The sequence below is a fragment of the Mirounga angustirostris genome, unplaced genomic scaffold (assembly GCF_029215605.1).
Source record: "Mirounga angustirostris isolate CCGP_5_RB_7025 unplaced genomic scaffold, mMirAng1.0.hap1 SCAF_2, whole genome shotgun sequence".
Classification (NCBI taxonomy): Eukaryota; Metazoa; Chordata; class Mammalia; order Carnivora; family Phocidae; genus Mirounga; species Mirounga angustirostris.
This window is the reverse complement of record NW_026991710.1, coordinates 91,454,403-91,476,168: the sequence shown is the minus strand read 5'-3', so window position 1 is coordinate 91,476,168 and position 21,766 is coordinate 91,454,403. Positions and strand designations below refer to the sequence as shown.

General features: G+C 36.9%; 1 long non-coding RNA gene across 1 annotated transcript in view; it reads left to right on the top strand.

Moving 5' to 3' along the window:
• The window catches only part of LOC135363630 (uncharacterized), a 605,080-nt gene extending 590,711 nt beyond the window's left edge, over window positions 1-14,369 (top strand). Inside the window, exon 6 of the long non-coding RNA XR_010409495.1 lies at window positions 11,086-14,369. This is a non-coding gene — a long non-coding RNA (uncharacterized LOC135363630). The remainder of the gene's footprint in view (window positions 1-11,085) is intronic.
• The last annotated feature ends 7,397 nt before the right edge of the window (window positions 14,370-21,766 follow it).

Sequence of the window (21,766 nt, the reverse complement as noted above, 5' to 3'; positions counted from 1 at the left end):
GATAAATCAAGAAATAGAAGTTTGACTATATTATGTATAAAATTGAAAAATAAAAATTATTTTTCTACATTTTTAAGAGAAGAGATACTGTGATTAAGGTAATTAAAATTCATTTTTCTATGAAGGTGAAATGAAACTATTGATAATATTTAAATTGATATTTTTTGAAATTAAAGTATAAGCATACTTTTTGAATTTTGAATTAAATAACCATCAAAGAGGAAAAAAAATAGAAATGATTTAACATGGTTTTGTCTAGGGAAAAGTCTAAAAGTATAAAAGAGAGGCTTTTACTTTTTCATTGTCTAGATGTCTAAATCTGGAACTTTGCTATCCTTAGTCTATTTACTCTTATAATAATAAGATAACCACTTGAGAAAGAAAAAAGCAATTTTTGTCATGACCTGAAATTAAAATCTCTAAAATTAGTTAATATTTATTAGCAAAAGGCAAATGAGAGAAGGTATTTTTAAAATAAAAATCAATGCTGCTTCATATTAAAAAATGATTATTGATAGCTATCTATGTGACCAGAACTATACGTACTGTTGGAGATACTATAGTAAACAATGAAAATGTGTTCCTTTCCCTCATGGACATAGTAGTTTAGACAAGTAAAGGAAGTGAAAAAGCTAAAGCCGACATTGGGGAAAAAAGTGTGCTCTGAAAATACTTAAGAGGACAATTAACTCAGGGGAACCTGGGTGGCTCAGTTGGTTAAGTAACTGACTCTTAAATTTGGCTCAGGTCATGATCTCAGGATCATGATATCAAGTCCCGCCCCCACCATGGGCTCAGTGCTCAGCGGGGAGTCTGCTTGAGATTCTCTCTCTCCCTTTGCCCCTACCCACCCCTTTCTTTCTCACAAATAAATAAATAAATAAATCTTAAAAAAAAAAGAGGACAATTAACTCAGATTTGAGAAGTTAGGAAGCCTTCATAGGAACACATTTAAGCTAAAGGCTATATAGAAAGACATATGACACTCAAAATAGTGACTGTCGCATACGGTCATCCTTATCTCAATGCCCTCTTATCTAATTTTGTCAGTGAGGTGTCAGAAAAATATTTATCTTCTCCTCCTCAAAATAAAACAAACATAAACAAAATAAAACATACATGGAAGCAAACAGATTTAAAAAAGCCTTCCAATTTTACACTGGAGACCAATCTGATTTACCATCCTAAAGCATCAGATTGCAATATCACATAGCTCTAACCAATGAAAAAGTATGGCTCTACATCCATGCCCCATCTGTAATTTCCAATAAAAACAGTATTATTGACCATAATAATGCTGTGCAGCAAATATCACAAAATCTCAGCTATCTACAGTATTCAACATTTATTTAGGTGTTTATCCAGACAGTTGGCAGTCAGCTGATCTAAGCCTGGCACAGTTGGGTGGTTCTGCTAATCTCAGCTGGCCTTGCTCTGGGGGTCAGCGGGATCTCGATGATCTAGACTGGTCTTGCTATGAGCAGTTTGGCTAGGCTCCATCTGTGTCTTATGATACTTCAGGAACCATCAAGCTAGCCCAGGCATATTCTTTTTTGATGGCAGCGGTCTCAGAAAGGGAGATGAAGCATGCAAAAACTTAAGGCCTAGGCACACAGCTGGCATACCTTCAACTCTGTCTTATTCAATTGGCCAAAGCAAATCTTGAAGTCCAACCTGAAGCCAGGAAGCAGGAAAATATATCCTGCCCCTTTAGTGAGAATCTGAAAAGTCACAGAGCAAAGAGTATGGCTATAGCTTAGAGTGGAGGATTGAAGCAGTTGATACTAAAACATAGACTAATTATAAGAATGTTTTATACAAATTTTTTAAAAATTTTTTTATGGTTATGTTAATCACCATACATTACATCATCAGTTTTTGATGTAGCGTTCCATGATTCATTGTTTGCATATAACACCCAGTGCTCCATGCAGAACGTGCCCTCTTTAATACCCATCACCAGGCTAACCCATCCCCCCACCCCCCCTCCCCTCTAGAACCCTCAGTTGTTTTTCAGAGTCCATTGTCTCTCATGGTTCATCTCCCCCTCTGGTTTCCCCCCCTTCATTCTTCCCCTCCTGCTATCTTCTTTATAAAATTTTCCATTATACCCATTATACCTGCTCCATAGCTCTTTTGAGATAACAAACTTAAAAATGTTCTCAGAAGCCCTTGTTTTTCTGGTGGGCCTAAGTATGGGCTAAATTTGCCTCTTGGCTTATCCTGCCCTGCCACACTTAGAAGATTTTAATTTCAACTGGTTTTATATAGCTAAATATATGAATAAACATAAATATGACTTGAGTTCCAAACAAAACAGGTAAAGAATACTGGATATTGTATTGCAGGCATACTAATCAGAAGAGTATTTGCAAGTCATAGAAACTATCAATTCTCATATAAATAAAATGTGATAATACTCTAGTGAGTGTAACATAGAAAAATAAAGTAAGTCACTTAACAAAAATCCTGGTCCATGGCAGATATTTAGTGTTTATTGTGACTCTACTGTTGATCTCTAATTTTGTAGGATCTGTAGCAAATTATTTAGGTCCTCTTAGCTTTAGTTTTTTCATCTGTAAAACCGAGACAATAGCGATGCCTATCTTATGAGGATTTTTGTGATTTAATCCATGAAAGGGTTAAAGAAGAGTGCCAGGAACACACTAAGCTTTTATTAAATGTTAGTTCCTCTTCTTCTTATTTATGACCATTATTATTATTATTAACTATGTTGTCATTATATAGGACTGTCATACTATGTTGTCATATACTAGGACTAATGATCAACTTTTGGAGTATAAGTCTTTAATAAATCTCACACATAATACTAAACTGCCTTTATGGTAGTTATTAAAATAGGCAAAATTATTCATTAGCTTATTACTCAAAAGGAGTTATTCAGCATCAATTACATATTGTGCTCATACCTGGGAGTGAATTGATAATAATGATAATTAAAAAAAAGAGTTAATATACGGTCCCTAAATGTTACATGCTTACATTCTAGGTGCAGATAAAATAGGCATATATTTGAAACATTCATTTAAGAAGCAGGCTTCCAATTAGTTCTAACTTATATAATAAGTTTTCAGAAATTAAAGAGAGAAGGTCAATAGTTAGGAAGAGACTAGAGGGGGATAGAACAGAAATGTAAATCTAAACTGGGATAAATATTCCTTCGTGCAAAGGCATTCCAGATGGGGAAATAGTAGGCTTAAGTTCAAGGGCAGTGAGGAGACCAGACTGCATAAAAGACTTTTGTTTAACGTCACTCGTTATCAGGGAAATCCAAATCAAAACCTCAATGTGATACCACCTCACACTAGTCAGAATGGCTACAATTAACAAGTCAGAAAACGACAGATGTTGACGGGGATGCAGAGAGAGGGGAACCCTTCTACACTGTTGCAAGCTAGTGCAGCCATTCTGGAAAACAGTATGGAGGTTCCTCAAAAAGTTGAAAATAGAGCTACCCTATGACCCAGCAATTGCACTACTGGGTATTTACCCCAAAGATACAAATGCAGTGATACGAAGGGGTACGTGCACCCCAATGTTTATAGCAGCAATGCCCACAATAGCCAAACTATGGAAAGAGCCAAGATGTCCATCGACAGATGAATGGATAAAGAAGATGTGGTATATATATACAATGGAATATTATGCAGCCATCAAAAACCCCCAAAATCTTGCCATTTGCAATGACGTGGCTGGAACTAGAGGGTATTATGCTAAGTGAAATAAGTCAATCAGAGAAAGACAAGTATCATATGATCTCACTGATATGAGGAATTTAAGAAGCAAGACAGAAGAGCATAGGAGAAGTGAGGAAAAAATGAAACAAGATGAAGTCAGAGAGGGAGACAAACCATAAGAGACTCTTAATCTCAGGAAACAAACTGAGGGTTGCTGGAGTGGTGGGGGTGGGGGCATGGGTTAGCCCAGTGATGGGTATTAAGGAGGGCACATATTGCATGGAGCACTGGGTGTTATACACAAACAATGAATCATGGAACACTATATCAAAAGCTAATGATGTAATGTATGGTGACTAACATAATAAAATAAAATAAAAAAAAAGACTTGTTTAGGCTGAAATGGTAGATGAACTTAGAAGGATAAGGAAGTTTCAGGGAAACTTTGAATATCGACAATTTGCATATTGTATCTAAACCTATATGTCAATCATAAGTCAATTTACTTTGAGTTGTAAAAAATATTTTGATCATTGTTTTTTATATCTATAAACCAAATATACGCACAACCACTACTAAAGTAATGATGAAACAACTTTCTCACACTCATATAACGCTATAAAACTATAGACAATTTTGATTATTAGTGGGACACCAAAACATTAATTTTTCCCTTGAAATCAGCCATTCTAACTGATTTTTCCTTTTGATGACCTTTGAACTCTTCTTGATGTCAGAATAACCACTTAGTTAGACAAATTTGGTGTTTAATTCTCACAACTGTAACTTGTATTACTTTTCTAAGTGTCTACTCTGATAATCAAAGAAAAGAAAGGGGAGGAATCCATTGAACTCATGTGGGAGAACTAACACAGAACCACTGATTCAGAAAGCCTGCGCTGGTGGTAGAGAAAATAAACTGGAACAAAGAAAGACAGTCATGGGAAGATGAGAGGGACTCAGTAAGACTGAGTAAAGGATGTGTGGAGGGTAGTTTACTGATTTTAGTTCACAGGGGTGAAATTTAAGAGCTAGCATTTATAAAGTTATTTCTAAATTTCTGTACCATTTTAATTACTAATCAATTAATTCTATAATATATTTTTTTGCTTGTCTGTTACCTGCCAGAGCTTTGATAGACAATACATAAATTGTCTCAGACATCAAGAGGTATGTAATCAGTTTGGGATTTGTGGGTGAAGTAACTAACACAAAGTGAAATGTTAAATTCTTAGGTACTGATGTTAAGCTCCATAGTAACTACTATAAGGGAGTGATCTGTGCTATCAGAATAGACACCCACAATCTCTGGAGAGAGTAAAACTTGATATAATGACCTTTTTTTTTTTAAAGATTTTATTTATTTATTTGAGAGAGAGAGAGAGAGAGCACATGAGAGGGGGGAGGGTCAGAGGGAGAAGCAGACTCCCTGCTGAGCAGGGAGCCCGATGCAAAACTTGATCCTTGGACTCCAGGATCATGACCTGAGCCTAAGGCAGTCAGTTAACCAACTGAGCAACCCAGGTGCCCTGATATAATGACCTTAGCAGATATTTAAGATACAAATATGCGGAAGAAAAGGAGAGGGGTTCATGATAGGAGAAGATCGAACAAACAGAAATCACTGTAGGAATGGTCAGGATGAACCTGCCTCAGTGCAAAAGGCAGAAACAGACGGAGTCCACTGGAGTCAGAAAATGCAAAGTGAAAATCAGTCAAAAGATTTTGGGCCTAATGTTGGAGACAAGAAAGAATTGTGGTAGCATAAGGAAGACAATGTTATAAGATGAATCTCGTTGTGGTAGGCAGGCTAATTTGAAAGAGAGAATCAGATGACAGGGAGAGAATGAAGAAGATATTTATTTAATTCAGGTAAAGAGAAGATCTAGAGCATAGGGGAAGAAGAGAAATACAAAGATATTTTGGAGGAAACAAAGGGAAGAAATTAATAAGCCCAAAGGACAAAAAGTTATATTAACATCTGAAGAGAACTCAGATGACTGTATGGTTGGATCAAAGGTGGAAAAGATGAAGGTAAGATTTGATTACACAATACTGGAAGTAACTGCTGAACACCTCAATGGAAAAAAAACATTGGCTTAAAGTGAAGATCTGTGGCCAGTGATAGAATTCAACATTCCACAGCCAATTTAACAAGACTTAGGGAGATGAGGCCGTAAAACTGGCTTTATTTATTTATTTTTTATATTCAATTTTAGATGATAAAACCTTATCAAGGAGCAGTAAGCAAACAATACATCTTTTTGAAATTAAGAAAGCCATTCCATATTACTATATTATTTTGGGATATGCACACAACGAGCCCTGGGGGGATGGGGGGTGGGGGACAGGAAAGAAGGCACAGGGGAAAAAAAAAAAACAATTCCCAAATGTCCAACTGATTTTCTGATAAATACTAGAAGAGCTAGCATTTATATTGCTGAAGTTCTAGTTCTTCAAAGACTCAAGTAGTCCTCATAACAATCCTGAGACATAAATATTGTTATCTCTATTTTTACAGATATGGAACCAGATGCACAGAGAGTTTAAATGGTTTGTGCAAAGTCATCCACCAATTCAGCGGCAGAGCTAGGATTCAAACCCAAGTAGTCTGGCACCATTTTGTTGCCTTACTGTCTCCACTATTCTTTTTCTGGCATGATGATTGTTAACTGTGAAATTTTATGTCAGTTCTCACATATTAATGTTACCTTAGTTGTATCAGGACGTAGACTAATCATGAGTCTCAATTAGATGAGATTTGTATTATATCAAAAACTCCAGAATATTTCTCTTCTCAATTCCATTCTTTTCATGCCACATATGGTTCCTCCAATGACTCATTTATTCCTCAATGTTATATAACCTCAAACTATGTAAAAATTGGCACTCCCAAATGATCATAAAATAAAATACTATTTTGTAATCAGATACTGTTCTAAATTAAGTTTTTCAAGGAAACTACAGATTTATATCTATCACCTAATGTTATAAATGTAGATAAAATAGACAAAAATACCAAATTCTAATTAAACAATAACAAAAAAAATAAAGCTGTACCTTAGAATCTTCAGTAGAATCAATTGCTGGTGTTTGTTTCCAGATTGGTTTTCAGCAAAAGTTTAGTTCTTTTTCCATAATTGTTTTGAAAATTTCCAGCATGACCACATTTTATTCCATTTATTTCTGATGTTAGCACTATTTATTGAAGAGGAAATAAAGTCTAAGAAGACTGTCTCAACCCATTGTTTTAGAAGTTCCTTAATCAGAGAGGGCTGTTTTCTCTCAGAACAACTACAGTGCACTGTTTGTAATTATGGAGGCATCTTGGAATTACAAGCATCAAGAAAGAAAGCTCTGTGATCTGGCCGTGATTGAGAAAGATAGAATGCTTTGATGAAAATTCAGTACCCCTAGAAACTAGAAATATTCTGAGTTTTGAACTAATTGTAAACATTTAGAGGTGCAGGGGAGTAGCTTAATCTTGAAATGGCATTCTTTCTGAAAAGTACAGGTTCAAGTATTTTTATAAAGAAGTCTTTTGTAACATCAGATAACTCCTGCAAATACCATTTTGATAAGTAATGCGTAAATGAATCAGACCATATAGATTAAATTTCCTTTGAAATGCTCAAGGGTTTAAATAACTAGGGATGTGTGATTGGTCCAAATCATTTGGGGGTTTATTGACTCTAAAATATTCAAAAGTCAAATTGAGCTTGTCAGACCACTGGAATGTGACTATCGGTCTATTGATGATATTTGATGTAAAATCCCAAGAAAATATTTCTATTTTTTTACTATAGCATTTTTTTTTTGCAATCAGCTAATAATAGATGATATAAGACAAAGTAAAAAACAAAACAAAACATTGCTTGCTGATATTTTTGCCAAAATCCTGTGGTAATTTATCTGGTTATCAACATAACTAATTTCCTTTTGCATGTATTGCTTAACTCTACTTCTCAATTAGAATTAACTTGCTTTTCCAGAATTTGGTTAGAGTCAAGGGTGATGAGGTCTACTGGGAAGTGTGCAGGTGGAGAACCAGGAAATTATACCCTTGAGAAGCTCTGGGGTTTTTAATCATTGAGATCTGACCCATAATGACTGATGAAAACATTCTGTTCCTCACTAGTGACTTGCAGATGGTGGAACTAGTTCAGATTCATTTTACTTCTTTCTTCCTTAAATTAACAAACATGTGTTTGTATGTATATAAGTACGTATGTATGTACGTATATGTATATGAATATAGGATTTAAATGGCTAGCCAAAAATCTTAGTTTTGTCATTCATGATACCCAACATCAGACCAAAATGCTAGATGTGATTTTATATGTAAAAATTTTCCTACAAAAGCCTTTCACCACGTAGAGAAAATCAACATCTATGTTCTTGCTTACTACTTCCCCAAAAGGCACACACACACACACTTGCATATCCCCAGTACTTTTGGCAATGTACATTAATATAAGCTTGGTGATGGATACAACTAGCTTTCTGTCACAGATACTATATACACGTAATATATATTTGCAGTGTATATGCCTGTATATATTCATATATACATACATATATGACTGAGAAAGGATGATATCAGACAAAAAGTAAAACACATAATTATGAATCATAAATGACATTTTGTCTGTTATCTTATTATGATTTGTAAGGTGCCTTGTGCATATAGCTGATGATAGAGAAGATGCAGACCTGGCAAGCTGAGAAAAGGCAGATATAGCCTTCCTATATTTCCCCCACACTATATAATCTATGTTTACATAATTCATTTTCATGTGAGAGAGGCAGTGACTCCCTTTTTTTTTTCATTGGTTTAAAAAATTCTTAAGGTCTTCTTAATTAACAGGAAAATTTAGCTCAATTCAATTTAAAATTGTGATATTATGTTTAAGAGTGAGGTGACTATAATGTTGCTTTAAATACAGACTGTAGTCATAAAATTTTTATTTTCCCTTCATTACAAAATAATGTATCATTTTGCTTTGTTACAAAATAATGAACCAGAATGTTAATTCTTTATATTAATAAATATGTTACTATTTGGTTTATCTTCCTGAGTCAATAATCTCTTTATGGAAGAAAACACAAGTGTTTCTAAATCTTGTTAAAACATTTGGTCATTTGTAGAAAAACCTTACGGTTTCTCTAAAAACAACATTTGGGAGAGGTTGTTTATAACCAAGTTAAGATGATGATGATGATTATTATTTTTTACGTTTTTACTTATTCGCGCGAGAGAGAATGAGAGACAGAGAGCATGAGAGGGAGGAGGGTCAGAGGGAGAAGCAGACTCCCTGCCGAGCAGGGAGCCCGACGTGGGACTCGATCCCAGGACTCCAGGATCATGACCTGAGCCGAAGGCAGTCGCTTAACCAACTGAGCCACCCAGGCGCCCCCAAGTTAAGATGATTATTAAGGAATATTTACATTGTTCTATTTTGTCAGGATAGCATAAGTAGATTGATGGTTATGATTGGTTATTTAAGTTATTATATAACTTATATGTGACATTAATATTTTACTTAAAAATTTTAATGTATGCTTTATACAAAACTCATACATTAATACAAGTATTAGTAATTCAAATTAAAATTATTTTCTCTAATATGGCAATTCATATTATGTAAGTAATTTAAATAATTCTGTTCATATGTATTCTATATATGTGTGTTTAATATTCAAGGTAAAGGACAAGTCTCATGAAGATAAATCATAATTTTCTATACTATATTATAAAGGAAAATATACATTTTACTTATATTTTAAGATATTACTTAGATATTATTTAATAAAAATAATGACATATAACCACAGAAATAAGCTAGTAGCATTTGCAAGTTACTCATCTCAGAAATTACCATCTGCAGATATGTTTTTAAAATTATAAATATGTTAGGTGTACAAATGACTAAAATCCTTTGAGCTGCCTTACTTCTCCGTTTTCAATATTTTAAATGAAATTGTTAGATACCTGCTGGTTTTAACTTATTTTTATGTATGTTAAACCTCTCACACTCTATATGTTCTTGAAGAAAAGTTACCATCAGATAACATTACTTTCAACTCCTGCTAGAATATGTTATATATGGGATATATTTTGTTCCACTTGTACTTCCCCTGTGTTGTCTTCATTTTTGGATATATATTCATTTAAAATATACAACTTTTATTTTCTTACTTTTTACCCTCGTAAGTAGTGCTCTTTCCAGACTCTTCATAGTATAGATGGGAAGGTGTAATTCTAAAATGACAGTTGAGCCGTCCTGAGCATGTCCTGGGGAGCTAATGGTCCAGAATGACCTGACAGGTAGAGTGTCTCCTTATTTCCCATTTATATTCTCACACTGCTGGTTAACCTGGCACATCTAGAGCCTGTTAATCAGCCAGATAAAATGATCTTGACACTTAACAGTCTGAGCATCCTTTGGATGGCTCTGAATTATCCCTGAGAACATTGTGCATGAACCAGACTCAGGTGTATGATCCCAAGATACATTTCCAATCTGACATATAATACAAATGTTTAGATGGCTGTTATGACAAAAGATTTCATTATTTTCTTGGCCTTATTCAGTTTTTTTTTTCCTTCAGTGTAACCCCTAATCTCATAAAATAAATATCTGCGATTGAATTTCTTGTCTTTGCCATTTAACTACATGGAAAGTTTTTGCCAATGTGTGCAAATTTCCCACAGTCAAAGTATTTTGTAGAAAAGAAAATCTCTGATTTACTCTCTTGTATTTTTAAAGAAGAAAGTCAGATCTGTCATGTTTAACCGAAGAAGTAATTATAGTAAGTAGTTTTAAACACCTGTAGTGTTTGAACCTTGAAGGGACTGGTAATTTCTGAGCCCAAAATCATAAGGTGATATATATGGTTAAAGGAATATATACTGTGAGGGGAATGTATCGTTTAGGCAGAGATGTTTTAGAATCACAATGCACTCTGAGATTGCTGATACTTCTCTTTTTGAATAGCAGCTAGCTCAGAGCATGAAAGGACCTCAGTGATAACCGGATCTCTCGGGTATGGGTAGAAGAGGTACAGAATCACAAAATCTGGCGAATTCGCCGGGAGCTCTAATAATATCGAAACATTGTCCCTTCTCACACAATCTGGAGTGCTTTAACTTCACGTCTTGGGTCTTTCCATGTCGCCACAGACCACCAGGAAGGCCAGTAACCCAGCATCCGTGGCCAATTGCTTTGTTTAGAGCCCCATCTGGTTATAAAACCTTGCTTGTTCTTTGGATATAGACCAGAACCATGGGTCCAATTGACATGGGTGAGGTGGCAAAAGTGCCTCTTCAGTAGCGTGGTCTCCACAACCTGCAACTGATTAATTTTGTGGTTTATTTGCTTTGCAGCGACCTTGTAACAGCAGCACGTGCCCTCATGACCACATGGTCTGATTGCCATCACGGCCTCCCAACAGGACGCCCAGCAGGGCTTCTGCATTGCTTGCAGCTCGTGTGGAATGCAGTAGCACACCCTCTCGGTGGTGTGAGGCACCAAGATCGGATTTCGTGTCTCTCCTCCCCAGTTTGGTTTGGGCTGCCTGGGTGGTGGGTTGACTCTCAGTTGGTTTTGCAGATTTTTAATGAGGAGCAAACACTGTCTTGGAGTGGCACAGCTGAGAAGCAGGGGACTGATGGAAATTGTTGTTTTTGGCAGAAATGGTGGCAGGATCAGGCATAACAGCTGGTAAGGGTGCACTTAATGTGGGAGGAAAAAAAAAAAGTATCTCCTCACTGCAAAACTCATCATTGCGTTTGTGAACCTTCAGTCAACAGCTCTGATTTCAAAGTCATATGTCTTGCAAATTACTGAATTTGGAATTATTGCTGCTAAGGATCTAAAAGATTCCTGTTACAGTAAACTATATTAGTAGCTCCTCAGCATCTCTCCTGGATTTTTGTTTTGTGTCATGTTATCATTAAGGTAAACCACTTAGGCATCTATCTCTCTGTTCTTCCATCAGTAATGGGTATTTGTTATAGACTTATCATTTGCCCTTCAGATGATAGAAAATTTAATTAAACACAGCCCCTATCCTTCAACACTTATAATCTTGCAAGTGAGGAAAAACATCTGTAAATAACTATGCAAAAATGAGATGGCATATAAAGGATTATGGAAGTTAAGATGAACAAAGGGATTTTTTCTATCTAGAAGGATTGGGAAAAGCTTTAAGACTGAGATAGTATCTGAGTTTAGCCTTGAACAATGAGTAGAAGTTAGAAACACAGACACAGGGAAGAGACATCTCAACCGGGGGAAATGGCTGAGCAAAGACAAGGGGACTATACAAGAAGTACATAGCACTTTGCTTTTGCTAGAATGTCTAAAGTGAGCATTGAGAGATAACATTGAGAAGGTAGATTGCAGTTATATATTGGTGGGCCTTAAAAGCTAGTTGGAAAAAAAAAAAAGCGACAACGTATGTGTGAGAAGTTGTCAAAATTTTTTAAACAGATTTAGGTAGCTCAATCTTTTAGAAAACTGTGGACTATTCATTAATTGCTTATTAATCTTAGAAAGCATGTGCTTATACTGAATATATTTTTTGTTTGCCTTTACAAATCTGGGCATATAATAAAACTGTATTTTAGTTTCAGTAACTACTAAAAAGGAATTTAAGATAACGTGGAGAGAAATGGCAGTGAAATTTATACTTTTCCTCTATTTAAACAAAACTTTTGCCAAGCACACGAATACTACAAAGGAGGACCTGGTGAGGCAGACAACTCATGAGGAAATAAGAACATATGTTATAATAGAATTTCTGCTGCTCAATAAGGGACGGCAGTTCCTTTGTTTGTAAGACGATGTCTTGCGTGTGTGTTTGCGTACATAAATCCTTCCAAATTTGTTTGTGTCTAAGATTTTATTTTATTTTATTTTTTTAAAGATTTATTTATTTATTTGACAGAGAGAGGGAACACAAGAGGGAGTGGGAGAGGGAGAAGCAGGCTTCCTGAGGAGCAGGGAGCCCAATGCGGGGCTCCATGCGGGGCTCCATGCGGGGCTTGATCCCAGGAGCCTGGGATCATGACCTGAGCTGAAGGCAGACACTTAATGACTGAGCCACCCACGTGCCCCATTTTTGCGTCTAAGATTTTAGAAAAATGCTTAAGCTTTGTAAAAGAAGATATTATCTTTAAGCATTTTAAGGATTTCAGAAATACCAGTCATTCATATATTCAGAATCTGTCATTTAGAAACGATTTTTATACTTTCATCTATCAAAGCTGATGGGCATCAGCTAGGTAGTACTTTATTAGTCCCCATCCAGTTAACAGTTTTTCGGAGTAAATCACTGAGTTTGCATGAGGAATTCACTGCAATGCACAACCGCCGTTATTCATACTGAAACGCTCCTCACTAGTCCCTCTCAGTGCCATTTTGTGGGTTTCTCTTCAAGTGAGGGTAACTTTTACTAACGTATAAAATACTCAAAGAGTTAAGAAAATGTCGTAAAATCACCCAGTAGTTTTTAGGGAGGCAGGACTTCAGTTTTATATTTATTAGAAAAAAGAATGGGTCGTGAAACATCACAGTATGTGTCCTCGCATTCTCCATGGGAACTTACTTGTTTAACTGTGATTCAGAGGGGGAGAATACAATCTGGTAAAAACTATATTTTCTTTAGCAGCTCCCTTTGTGGGAGTACACTAATTTCCTTCCACCCAACTTGTAAAATTAATGAAATGCCTTTCAGAACCGGGTTGCCAAATATCTTTTTCTCTTGAGGTTTCTACTTGGTTGATAAATGCATGATGCACATTCTTAAAAATACCTTTTTGTGCCAATTTTAGAGTACTATAAAATGGAAAGAATATTTAACTATTTATGTGCAAAGAACCTATGAACTACTCTGATTTTTATAGTGATTGAGGTATACAAGGAAAAATACATAAGGTATAAATCTTTCTTGCTATATCTTATTTTCTGTTTTCTAGATGAGCCTTAAAACATTTCTATTGGCAGATACAAAATTCAATGGCAACATCATTAACTTTTTTAATTTAAAAAGCATTTAAAATATCTTGGTATTTTTTATTTAAAAATAAAACTCACTATTTATTTGATATAACCATTCCTTATTTTTTTCTAAAATGCCCAATTAAGAATTACTGCTCTAATCCAAAAGACCTTATGTTTAGGGATGATTCCACATGTTCACATTAAGTTGATTTTCCATTTTAATTTACAAAATTGGGAATTTTCGTATTTTTTTCTGTGCAGCAGTTCTCAACTAGGGGAAATTTTGCTGCCCTCCTCCACCTTCGCATTTGACAATGTTTGGAGACATTGCTTGTCACAGGTTGGGGAGTCACATCTAGTGAGCAGAGACTAGAGATGATGCTAAACATCCTGTAATGCATGAAAATTCTTCAACAATTATCTGATGCAAAATGTCAATAGTGCCAGGATTGAGAAACCTTGGAATAGAGCAGAAATAACTGGATTATCCATACCTATCATGAGCTTGTATTCCTGAAATTAGATAGAAAAACTATTGGTCCCCCCTCCACTGTTGAACTCTGAATCAGGAATATAAAATCTATATCAACTAGGAGAGGAGGAAAGAAATTAAAAAGATAAAACAAGTTAGTTAAATTAATTAAAGCTAATGTACAATGAAAAGGATGCTAAAAAGCAAATGTAGATGCTAAAAAAATCTAATAATATAGACAAACCTCTGGTAAGAGTGATCAAGACATAAAGGATAAATGTGTAAATAAATGATTTTAGGAAAGGAAAAGAGGACATGACCACAGCTGTGGATGTAGAGAGTAAAAGCCAATGTAGTTTATACACTTACAAATCCAAATTTCATAGCCAGATTGGGTATGTTTATCTTTTTTATTTTAAAAGATTTTATTTATTTATTTCAGAGAGAGAGAGAGAGAACACAAGCCAGAGGATACGGGGGACAGGCAGAGTGAGAAGGAGAAGCAGGCTTCCTGCCGAGCAGGGAGCCCGATGTGGGACTCGATCCCAGGATCCCGGGATCAGGACCTGAGCTGAAGGCAGATGCTTAACTGACTGAGCCACCCAGGTGCCACAGGTTTGGGTGTGTTTATATCCAAGCTCCACAACTTATTCATGTATGATCCCAGTCAAGTTAATTAATTGTCTTTGCTTCAATTTCACCATCAGTAAAAAAGGGGAAAATAATAGAATCTATCTCAATGAATGACATCTGGATTAAATACAAAATATATGTTAAGAAGAACAACACAGCATATAGTAAATGCTGTATAGGCATTTTGTAATTTTATTACATATAATCTGAGATGATGATGATTAGAATAGGGTTGTGCAAATAAAATGTAAAACAAAATCATTAAACTCTTAGAAAAAATACATTTTATCAAAACTCACTTAAGAAGAAATAGAAATAGGGCGCCTGGGTGGCTTAGTCATTAAGCGTCTGCCTTCGGCTCAGGTCATGATCCAGGGGTCCTGGGATCGAGTCCCACATCAGGCTCCCTGCTCGGCAGGAAGCCTGCCTCTGCCTCTCCCACTCCCCCTGCTTGTGTTCCTGCTCTAGCTATCTCTCTCTCTGTCAAATAAATAAATAAAATCCTAAAAAAAAAAGAAGAAGAAATAGAAATAGAAAACCTGCATAATCCAACAACCATTAAAGAAAATCAATAGTAAAACTTTCCCATAAAAAACACACATTCAGATGATTTTGCTAATAAAATCTACTTATAATCAATAATCAGTCTGTTCTCACACAAAATATTCCAGATTACAGAGATCATGGAAACACCCCTTAATCCCAAATAAAAAATCCCAAATAAAAATTCAGAGTCAAGCATTATATAAGAATCATAATATTTTATGACCAAGGTGGAATTACTCCAGGGACAAGTGTGGTTTAAAGATAGAAACATTTCCTAACACAATGCTCCATAACAACAGTTTAAAATGGGAAAAATCACATTTTCTCAATGAAGATCAGTTGTTTGATAAAATTGAACATCTATGATTAAAAACAGAAACTTAGCAAACAAGCAACACAAGGAAATGTCTTTATCCTCATAGATAGGATCTGCAAAAGAAAATCTGTAACAAGCAAAAAGATGAATTAGAGGGGCAAAAAGACAAGAATGACAGCTATTGGCCCTTTGATTTAGCATTTTAATAAAAGTCTAAGTTTAGGAAAACATGAGAAAAATTAAAGGTTTAAAAATTGTATAGGTAAAAATAAAACTGTCTATATTAAAAACTCAAAGAATATCAATTAAAAAGCTATATACAAAGCAATAAACAGAAAGTTATTTTAATGCATAAACCACAAAGGGTAATAAAATATTAAAATGCTTGATAATAGCAACAAAAATAATAGAAAACTTAGGAAAAAATCTAATAAAAATATGGAAATCTGGGTGACTCAGTTGGTTAAGTGTCTGCCTTTGGCTCGGATCATGATCCCAGGGTTCTGGGATTGAGCCTCACAGCACATTCCTTGCTCAGAGGGGAGTCTGCTTCTCCCTCTCCCTCTACTGCAACACCTGCTTGTGCTCTCTTGCTTTCTCTCTGTCAAATAAATAAATAAAATCTTTAAAAATATATGGAAGCCTTTTGGAAAGAGTCATAATAACTTATTGAAAGTTATGTTATTTAGAGGTGCCTGGGTGGCTCAGTCATTAAGCGTCTGCCTTCAGCTCAGGTCATGATCCCAGGGTCCTGGGATAGGGCCTTGCTTCGGGCTCCCTGCTCTGCGGGAAGCCTGCTTCTCCCTCCCCCATCCCCCTGCTTGTGTTCCCTCTCTCGCTGTGTCTCTCTCTGTCAAATAAATAAATAAATAATCTTAAAAAAAAAAATCTTGGGCGCCTGGGTGGCTCAGTTGGTTAAGCGACTGCCTTCAGCTCAGGTCATGATCCTGGAATCCCTGGATCGAGTCCCGCATCGGGCTCCCTGCTCGGCAGGGAGTCTGCTTCTCCCTCTGACCCTCCCCCTCTCATGTGCTCTCTTTCATTCTCTCTCTCTCTCAAATAAATAAATAAAATCTTTAAAAAAAATCTTAAAAAAAAAGAAAGTTATGATATTTGGAGGGAGGAGCAAGATGGTGGAGGAGTAGGAGACCTGGATTTCGTCTCCTCTCAGGAATTCAGCTAGATAGGGATCAAACCATTCTGAACACCTACGAACTCAACAGGAGATCGAAGAAAAGAATAGCAACAACTATCTGAACAGAAAAGCAACCACTTTCTGGAAGGTGCGTTGTGCGGAGAAGTGAATCCGAGGCGATATTCGGAAGATAGGCGGTGGGGGAGGGGGCCTCTGTCGGCCTCTTCTGGCAAGTAATAGAGCAGTGGAGCACAAAATCGCAAGTTTTAGAAGTTGGCTCCGCTGAGGGACGTCACTCCAGTGGCTAAGAGGGGGGTGGAACCCTCGCTGGGACAGTGTGGTCTCAGGAGCTCGGGGTCACAGGAAACCTGTGGGTGCCTGAGTGCAGCAGAGCTCTCAGGTATCAGAGCGGGGAAGCCGGCTGCAGAGACGGAGCCGAGGAGTGGGCTCTCAGCTCGGGGTTGCCATAAACTGTGATCTGCGGCACAGTCGGGCCACTGCTCCTCCAGCAGGGACCCAACAAGCGGCAGACCTGGGGAGACTCCCCTTCCTCCCACGGGAGGAGCCGCGCGGGAGTGCACCGCAGGGATCTGCTGGGTTTGGAGACTCCACACAGGGTCGGGTGCCAGAGATAGAGATGCTCGGTCACAGGCTGGGTGAACGTGGAGTGTGGCCAGAGACCGGGGAGATGGGAATGACTGACTGCTTTTCTCTGGGGGCTCACTGAGGAGCAGGGCCCTGAGTTCTCGGCTCCTCTGGGGCGGAGATTGGGAGGCCGCCATTTCACTCTTGGCCTCCAAATCTGTACGGAAAGCTTGCAGGGAACAAAAGCTCCCGAGAGCAAACCTGAGCAGATTACTTAGCCCGACCCCCGGCAAGGGCAGGGCAATTCTGCCTCCAGCAAAGACATTTGGGAACCATGGCAACAGGTGCCTCCCCAAAAGATCAGCAAGAACAGCCTGCCAAGACCAAGTTTACTGATCAATGAAAACGGCAGAACTCCAGCACTAGGGGAAGACTGCACATAGAATTCATGGCCTTTTTCCCCCTGATTCTTTAGTCTTTCAAAGTTAACTTTTTTTTTTTTAATTTTTCTTTTTCCCTTTTTCAACCAACACCTTATCAATCCCTTTTTAAAAATCTTTTTTATTTGGGGCGCCTGGGTGGCTCAGTTGGTTAAGCGACTGCCTTCCGCTCAGGTCATGATCCTGGAGTCCCAGGATCGAGTCCCGCATCAGGCTCCCTGCTCGGCAGGGGGTCTGCTTCTCCCTTTGACCCTCCTCCCTCTCATGCTCCCATTTTCTCTCTCTCAAATAAATAAATAAAATCTTCTAAAAAAAATCTTTTTTATTTTTCATTTGTAAAGTCATATTCTATCCCTTCATAGTAGTTAACCTTATTTTTGGTATATATATACATATATATATATATATGTTTTTCTCTCTTTAAAACTTTGGGATAGTTTCTTCTAACAGACCAAAATTTACCCTAAATCTCTAGTGTATGGTTTTGTTCTAGTCTACAGCATGATCACATTCTCTCCCTTTTTTTTTTAAATCCTCTTCTTTCTTTTTTCAACCAACTTCTTATCAATTCCTTTTATAAAATCTTTTATAATTTTCATCTTTACAGTCATATTCCATCCCTTCATCGTATATACCCTTATTTTTGTACATACATAAGTTTTTCTTTCTTTAAAATTTTTGGGGGCACTTTCTTCTAACAGACCAAAATACACTCAAAATCTAGTGTGTGGCACTGATCTATGCACCAGCCTGATCATATTTGATCATATTCTGTTTTTTTGTTTGTTTGTTTTTTACCTTTTCCTTTTCCTTTTTTTTTCTCTTTTTTCTTTCTTTCCCTTTCTTTCCCCTGGTTTCAGGTCTCTTCTGATTTGTTTAGTGTATATTTTTCTGGGGTCATTGTTAACCCTGTTAGCATTTTGTTCTCTCATTCATCTATTCTCCTCTGGACAAAATGACAAGATGGAAAAACTCACCTCAAAAAAAAGAACAAGAAGCAGTACTGACTGCCAGGGACCTAATCAATATAGACATTAGTAAGATGTCAGAACTAGAGTTCAGAATGATGATTTTAAAGGTACTAGCCGGGCTTGGAAAAAGTATGGAAGATATTAGAGAAACCCTTTCTGGAGAAATAAAAGAACTAAAATCTAATCAAGTCCAAATCAAAAAAGCTATTAATGAGGTCAATCAAAAATGGAGGTTCTACCTGCTAGGATAAATGAGTCAGAAGAGAGAATCAGTGATATAGAAGACCAAATGATGGAAAATAAAGAAGCTGAGAAAAAGAGAGATAAACAGCTACTGGATTATGAGGGCAGAATTTGAGAGATAAGTGATACCATAAGATGAAACAATATTAGAATAATTGGGATCCCAGAAGAAGAAGAAAGAGAGAGAGGGGCAGAAAATATATTGGAGCAAATTATAGCAGAGAACTTCCCTAATTTGGGGAAGGAAACAGGCATCAAAATCCAGAGAACCCTCCCTCAAAATCGATATAAATAGGTCAACACCCTGACATCTAATAGTAAAACTTACAAGTCTCAGAGACAAAGAGAAAATCCTGAAAGCAGCTCGGGAGAAGAGATGTGTAGCCTACAATGGTAGAAACATTAGAATGGCAACAGACCTATCCACAGAGACCTGACAGGCCAGAAAGGACTGGCATGATATAGTCAGAGCACTAAATGAGAAAAATATGCAGCTAAGAATATTATATCCAGCTAGGCTCTCATTGAAAATAGAAGGAGAGATAAAAAGCTTCCAGGACCAATAAAAACTAAAGGAATTTGAAAACACGAAACCAGCCCTGCAAGAAATATTGAAAGGGTAGGGGTGCCTGGGTGGCTCAGTTGGTTAAGCCACTGCCTTCAGCTCAGGTCATGATCCGGGAGTCCCTGGATCGAGTCCCGCATCGGGCTCCCTGCTCAGCAGGGAGTCTGCTTCTGCCTCTGACCCTCCCCCTCTCATGTACTTGCTCTCTCTCTTCTCTCCCTCTCAAATAAATAAATAAAATCTTAAAAAAAAAAAAAAAGAAATATTGAAAGGGGTCCTCTAAGCAAAGAGAGAGGCTAAAAGTAACATAGACCAGAAAGGAACACAGACAATATACAGTAACAGTCACCTTACAGGCAATACATTGGCACAAAATTCATATCTTTCAATAGTTACCCTGAATTTAAATGGGCTAAATTCCCCAATCAAAAGACACAGGGTATCAGATTGGATAAAATAACAAGACCCATCAATATGCTGTCTGCAAGGGACTCATCTTAGACCCAAAGACACCCCCAGAATGAAAGTGAGGGGGTGGAAAACCATTTACCATGCTAATGGACACCAAAAGAAAGCTGGGGTGGCAATCCTTATATCAGACAAATTAGATTTTAAACCAAAGACTGTAATAAGAGATGAGGAAGGACACTATATCCTACTTAAAGGGTCTATCCAACAAGAAGATCTAACAAGTCTAAATATCTATGCCCCTAACATGGGAGCAGACAATTATATAAGCCAATTAATAACAAAAGCAAAGAAACACATCGACAACAATACAATAATAGTGGGGGACTTTAACACCCCCCTCACTGAAATGGACAGATCATCTAAGCAAAAGATCAACAAGGAAATAAAGACTTTAAATGACACACTGGACCAAATGGACTTCACAGATATATTCAGAACATTCCACCCCAAAACAACAGAATACACATTCTTCTCTAGTGCCCATGGAACAAATTTACAGAATAGATCATATCCTAGGTCACAAATCAGGTCTCAGCTGGTACTATAAGATTGGGATCATTCCCTGCATATTTTCAGACCACAATGCTTTGAAACTAGAACTCAATCACAGGAGGAAAGTCGGAAAGAACTCAAATACATGGAGGCTAAAGAGCATCCTACTAAAGAATGAATGGGTCAACCAGGAAATTAATGGAGAGTTAAAAAAATTCATGGAAACAAATGAAAATGAAAACACAACTGTTCAAAATCTTTGGAATGCAGCAAAGGTGGTCCTAAGAGGAAAGTATATAGCAATACAAGCCTTTCTCAAGAAACAAAAAGTTCTCAAATACACAATCTAACCCTACACCTAAAGGAGCTGGAGAAAGAACAACAAATAAAGCTAAACCCAGCAGGAGAAGAGAAATCATAAAGAGCAGAGCAGAAATCAATGAAATAGAAACCATAAGAACAGTAGAACAGATCAATGAAACTAGGAGCTGGTTCTTTGAAAGAATTGACAGATTGATAAACCCCTTGCCAGACTTATCAAAAAGAAAAGAATAATGACCCAAATAAATAGAATCATGAATGAAAGAGGAGAGATCACAACCAACACCAAAGAAATACCAACAATTATAAGAACATATTATGAGCAACTCTATGCCAGCAAATTAGATAATCTGGAAGAAATGGATGCATTCCTAGAGATGTATCAACTACCAAAACTGAACCAGGAAGAAATAGAAAACCTGACCAGACCTATAACCACTAAGGAAATTGAAGCAGTCACCAAAAATCTCCCAAAAAACAAGCGCCCAGGGCCAGATGGTTTCCCAGGGGAATTTTACCGAACATTTAAAGAAGAATTAAAGCCTATTCTTCTGAAACTGTTCCAAAAAGTAGAAATGGAAGGAAAACTTCCAAACTCGTTTTATGAGGCCACCATTACCTTTATCCCAAAACCAAAGACCCCATCAAAGAGGAGAATTACAGACCAATATCCTTGATGAACATGGATGCAAAAATTCTCACCAAAATACTAGCCAATAGGATCCAGCAGTATATTAAAAGGATTATTCACCACGACCAAGTGGGATTTATCCCTGGGCTGCAAGGTTGGTTCAACATCTGCAAATCAATCAATGTGATACAATACATTAATAAAAGAAAGAACAAGAACCATATGATCCTCTCAATAGAT